The sequence below is a fragment of the Salvelinus sp. IW2-2015 genome, unplaced genomic scaffold (genome assembly GCF_002910315.2).
Source record: "Salvelinus sp. IW2-2015 unplaced genomic scaffold, ASM291031v2 Un_scaffold629, whole genome shotgun sequence".
Lineage (NCBI taxonomy): Eukaryota > Metazoa > Chordata > Actinopteri > Salmoniformes > Salmonidae > Salvelinus > Salvelinus sp. IW2-2015.
Window position 1 is genome coordinate 403,674 of NW_019942585.1, and position 6,230 is coordinate 409,903.

Here is a 6,230-nt window from a genome sequence, read left to right on the forward strand (position 1 = left end):
ATGGTAATGCTAAAACATTGTTGAGGGTCATGGTAATGCTAAAACATTGTTGGAGGGGTCATGGTAATGCTAAAACATTGTTGAGGGGTCAGTGGTCATTGCTAAAACATTGTTGAGGGGTCATGGTATGCTAAACATGTTGAGGGGTCATGGTAATGCTCAAACACTGTTGAGGGGTAGTGGTAATGCTAAAACATTGTTGAGGGGTCATGGTAGATGCTAAAACAATTGTTGAGGGGTCATGGTAATGCTAAAACATTGTTGAGGGTCATGGTATGCTAAACACTGTTGAGGGGTCATGGTAATGCTAAACATTGTTGAGGGGTCATGGTAATGCTAAAACACTGTTGAGGGTCAATGGTAATGCTAAAACATTTGTTGAGGGTCATGTAATGCTAAAACATTGTGAGGGGTCATGGTAATGCTAAAACATTGTTGGGGTCATGGTAATGCTAAAACATTGTTGAGGGGTCATGGTAATGCTAAAACATTGTTGAGGGTCATGGTATTGCTAAAACATTGTTGAGGGTCATGGTAATGCTAAACACATTGTTGAGGGGTCATGTAATGCTAAAACATTGTTGAGGGTCATGCACGGACTAAGACCACACTGTATGTCGAGGTACAGTAACACTTGACTGAACTTAAACAATGCAAAACGAGGTTATATACATATTTATATAATATATATTATATATATATATAATATATATATATATATATTATATATTATATATATATATACTGACTACTATGAATGAAACTCAAAATTCAAGTCAGGAAGAAAGGTCACTGAAAATCGTTAAAACTCTCATACTAGTTGGCTTATTCCAATCAAGCAGCTTTGGATGCAGGACATTTGCTCACACGGCATATTATACAGCGATTGGAGGCCAAAATGCAAGGACAAACCGTAATGGATACATCCCGACAAACTGTGTCAGTGATTTGGGTATCCCATAGCAGTGTGCTGCACCTTTCCAAAACACATACGTCCATGCCAAGGCCTATTGGCGCCGTACACTGGAGAGAATCAAAGAAGATTTGATGCTAAGAAAAAGCAAGATAATGTCCATAATATTATTATTGTCCGTCAAGTTAGCATGAAGTTCAAATGAAGCTCCATGCTTTCATTGCTGTGCTTTAGCTCGTTTCACATAATGAAATGCTTTCTATTTACCGCTAGCCACCCTTTTATGAGAATTCCATCAACTAGATTCTTTATTCATCAACGACTTGCTCATGAATTAGAACATTTTAGCAGTTTATTATACAAAAAAAAGTTAAACAAGTCAAAGGCAAGATAAGGTTTTATTGATTGAAATACTCCATCCACTGGTATTAGTGGCTACACAGTACTCCATCCACTGGGTATTAGTGGCTACACAGTACTCCATCCACTGGAATTAGTGCTACACGGTACTCCATCCACTGGGTATTAGTGGCTACACAGTACTCCATCCACTGGGTATTAGTGGCTCCACGTGTACTCCATCCACTGGGTATTAGTGGCTACACAGTACTCCATCCACTGGGTATTAGTGGCTACATGGTACTCCATCCACTGGGTATTAGTGGCTACACAGTACTCCATCCACTGGGTATTAGTGGCTACACAGTACTCCATCCACTGGGTATTAGTGGTTACACGGTACTCCATCCACTGGGTATTAGTGGCTACACAGTACTCCATCCACTGGGTATTAGTGGCTACATGGTACTCCATCCACTGGGTTTTAGTGGCTACACAGTACTCCATCCACTGGGTATTAGTGGCTACACGGTACTCCATCCACTGGTATTAGTGGCTACACAGTACTCCATCCACTGGGTATTAGTGGTACATGGTACTCCATCCACTGGGTATTAGTGGCTACACAGTACTCCATCCACTGGTATTAGTGGCTACACGGTACTCCATCCACTGGGTATTAGTGGCACACGGTACTCCATCCACTGGGTATTAGTGGCTACACGGTACTCCATCCACTGGGTATTAGTTGCTACACAGTACTCCATCCACTGGGTATTAGTGGCTACACAGTACTCCATCCACTGGGTATTAGTGGTTACACAGTACTCCATCCACTGGGTATTAGTGGCTACACGGTACTCATCCACTGGTATTAGTGGCTACACGGTACTCCATCCACTGGGTATTAGTGGCTACACGGTACTCCATCCACTGGGTATTAGTGGCTACACGGTACTCCATCCACTGGTATTAGTGGCTACACAGTACTCCACCCACTGGGTATTAGTGGCTACACAGTACTCCATCCACTGGGTATTAGTTGCTACACAGTGCTTCATCCACTGGGTATTAGTGGCTACACAGTACTCCATCCACTGGGTATTAGTTGCTACATGGTACTCCATCCACTGGGTATTAGTGGCTACACGGTACTCCATCCACTGGGTATTAGTGGCTACACGGTACTCCATCCGCTGGGTATTAGTGGCTACACACAGTACTCCATCCACTGGGTATTAGTGGCTACACGGTACTCCATCCCACTGGGTATTAGTGGCTACACAGTACTCCATCCACTGGGTATTGTGGCTACACGGTACTCCATCCGCTGGGTATTTAGTGGCTACATGGTACTCCATCCACTGGGTATTAGTGGCTACACAGTACTCCATCCACTGGGTTTTTAGTGGCTACACAGTACTCCATCCACTGGGTATTAGTGGCTACACAGTACTCCATCCACTGGGTATTAGTGGCTACACTACCATCCACTGGGTATTAGTGGCTACACAGTACTCCATCCACTGGGTATTAGTGGCTACACGGTACTCCATCCACTGGGTATTAGTGGCTACATGGTACTCCATCCTGGTATTAGTTGCTACACAGTACTCCATCCACTGGGTATTAGTGGCTACATGGTACTCCATCCACTGGGTATTAGTGGCTACACGGTACTCCATCCACTGGGTATTAGTGGTTACACAGTACTCCATCCACTGGGTATTAGTGGCTACACGTATCATCCACTGGGTATTAGTGGCTCACAGTACTCCATCCACTGGGTATTAGTGGCTACACGGTACTCCATCCACTGGTATTAGTGGCTACACAGTACTCCATCCACTGGTATTAGTTGCTACACAGTGCAAAGATTCATCAGATTTGATCAGTCATGTTATTGATTGAAGTACGCCATCCACTGGGCATTAGGTGCCACACAGTCCAGGGATTCATCAGGTTTTGTAGTCCTTCGATAAATTCTTCAACCTGAATTTGCTAAATTTTTGTTTGGCTATGAATTAAAGCTACTTGTACGCTTAATTTCCCTACATTCCGATGTTACATCACAGAAAGGCTTACGTCACCAAACACAGGGTGTGATTTAATGAAAAAGTGACGGAAGACTCTGACATACATAACTGACGAATCATAAGGGGATCCTACTTCGTCATTGTTGACACGCTAACAGTCCAAACAGGTTAGCATCATGATGTCAACAAAACGAGACTATTGTTGATTCTTCTAAAGCTGATGACATCATACATTCCCCCAGCCTGCCACCAATCATAGTTATTTCATTCGCTAACCCATCCGTATACCCTTTTATGAACTTTTCTCGTTCATTCGTTATTTATTTCCTATATTATATAATCCAGTTGCTACACTAAGGCTACCATGAAAAAAAAATTGGATTAATGAGGCAATCACAAAAAAAATCTGTTATCTGAAAATATACAGTTGCCTGGTATGGCAACTGCTCGGCCTCGTACTGCAAGGCACCACAGAGGGTTCCACTGGGTATTAGTGGCTACACGGTACTCCATCCACTGGGTATTAGTGGCTACACAGTACTCCATCCACTGGGTATTAGTTGCTACACAGTGCAAAGATTCATCAGATTTGATCAGTCATGTTATTGATTGAAGTACGCCATCCACTGGGCATTAGGTGCCACACAGTCCAAGGATTCATCAGGTTTTAGTAGTCTTCGATAAATTCTTCAACCTGAATTTGCTAAATTTTTGTTTGGCTATGAATTAAAGCTACTTGTACGCTTAATTTACCTACATTCCGATGTTACATCACAGAAAGGCTTACGTCACCAAACACAGGGTGTGATTTAATGAAAAAGTGACGGAGAACTCTGACATACATAACTGACGAATCATAAGGGGATCCTACTTCGTCATTGTTGACACGCTAACAGTCCAAACAGGTTAGCATCATGATGTCAACAAAACGAGACTATTGTTGATTCTTCTAAAGCTGATGACATCATACATTCCCCCAGCCTGCCACCAATCATAGTTATTTCATTCGCTAACCCATCCGTATACCCTTTTATGAACTTTTCTCGTTCATTCGTTATTTATTTCCTATATTATATAATCCAGTTGCTACACTAAGGCTACCATGAAAAAAAAATTGGATTAATGAGGCAATCACAAAAAAAATCTGTTATCTGAAAATATACAGTTGCCTGGTATGGCAACTGCTCGGCCTCGTACTGCAAGGCACCACAGAGGGTAGTGTGAACGGCCCAGTACATCACTGGAGCCAAGCTTCCTGTCACCCAGGACCTCTATATTAGGCGGTAACACAGGAAGGCCCTAAAAATTGTCAAAGACTCCAGCCACTCTAGTCATAGACTGTTCTCTCTGCTACCGTACAGCAAGCGGTACCGGAGCGCCAAGTCCAGGTCCAAGAGGCTTCTCAACAGCTTCTACCCCGAAGCCATAAGACTCCTGAAAATCTAGTCAAATGTCTACCTAGACTAGAATATTTGCAGTGACCCCCCCACCCCCCACACACACACACTCTTTACACCACTGCTATTCTCTTGTTCGTCATCTATGCATAGTCACTTTAATAATACCAACATATACATACTACCTCAAATAACCGGTGGCCCCGCACATTGGCTCGGTACCCCCCTGTACATAGTCTCGCTATTGTTATTTTACTGCTGCTCTTTAATTACCTGTTAGTTTTATCTCTTATTCTTATTTGTATTTTTTTGAAACTGCACTGTTGGTTAAGGGCTTGTAAGTAAGCATTTCACTGTGAGGTCTACACCTGTTGTATTCGGCACGTGTGACTAATAACATTTGATTTGATTTGATATTGTTATTTTTCTTAAATATTCTAGTTTAGTTATTTGATGTTATTTTTATTATTATAAGAGTGTTATGGTTGTTGTTGTTTGTTATCTGTGACCAGAAGGATATACTACAAAGCAGGATCAATGAGTTAGCCAGCTAACTTTGAAAAATATAATATCCTGATATCCTGATATTTTCAGGTTCTTCAACAACAAACAAAAAAAGAGATATCAGTCAGTTAACATGACCTTTATGAATAATGAAGCCTTTACGTGCTTTTATGTGATAACATAAATGATTCAACATTTCACAAAAAGTGACGTTAGCTGATGAAGATGATCTCATAGAACAAAACGTAAAAGATCTCCTAAGTCTGTGTTTACCACAGACCCTATTTTCAGCATTTATCCAAAAACCCTACKAAAAAAATCCATTAAATTTCCCCATAGGCTTTTGCCAACGAGCCATGGTGGAGTTAGTGCCTACAAAAAGACTCCATTACTATGGCTCGCTATAGGCGAATCATTTAAGAGGTTTGAATTGTTTCACCGTCATCATCTGTTACTCCATTTCGAAATACCATTTGGGTGAGAAACCGAGGCTATAGCTGCAATTATTTCAGTAATTTTATTCAGTTATGGCATATAATGTTACTAACTTCATGTTTCTCACAACACATTTTCTCAGACCCTTTAGAAGAACTATGGTTTAAAATAAAATAAAATTTTATTGGTCACATACATATTTAGCAGATGTTATTGCGGGTGTAGCAAAACATTTGTGACATTGGTTAATCAGACTAAGATGCTTATTTTACGAAAAACATGTTCAACATTTTTTTCCTACTTATTTTATCAAAGCTGGCCTGGCTTGTTGACAGTTTTATGATAATTAAGGATCTGCAGAGTTAGGGCCTTCAAAACACATGCAGGTTTGGTAGAGGTTATTAGTTAAACATGTCAGTATCTTCAGAAAGTATTCACACCTGTAATGGTGCTCTAGCTCTTCCTCCTCCTCGGACGAGGAGAGGAGAGAAGGATCGGTGGACCAATACGCAGCGAGGTATGATGACATAATGAATTTATTAAATAAAGACGAAACACGAAGAACACTTGAATAACTTACAAAATAAGAAAACGACGTAGACGAAA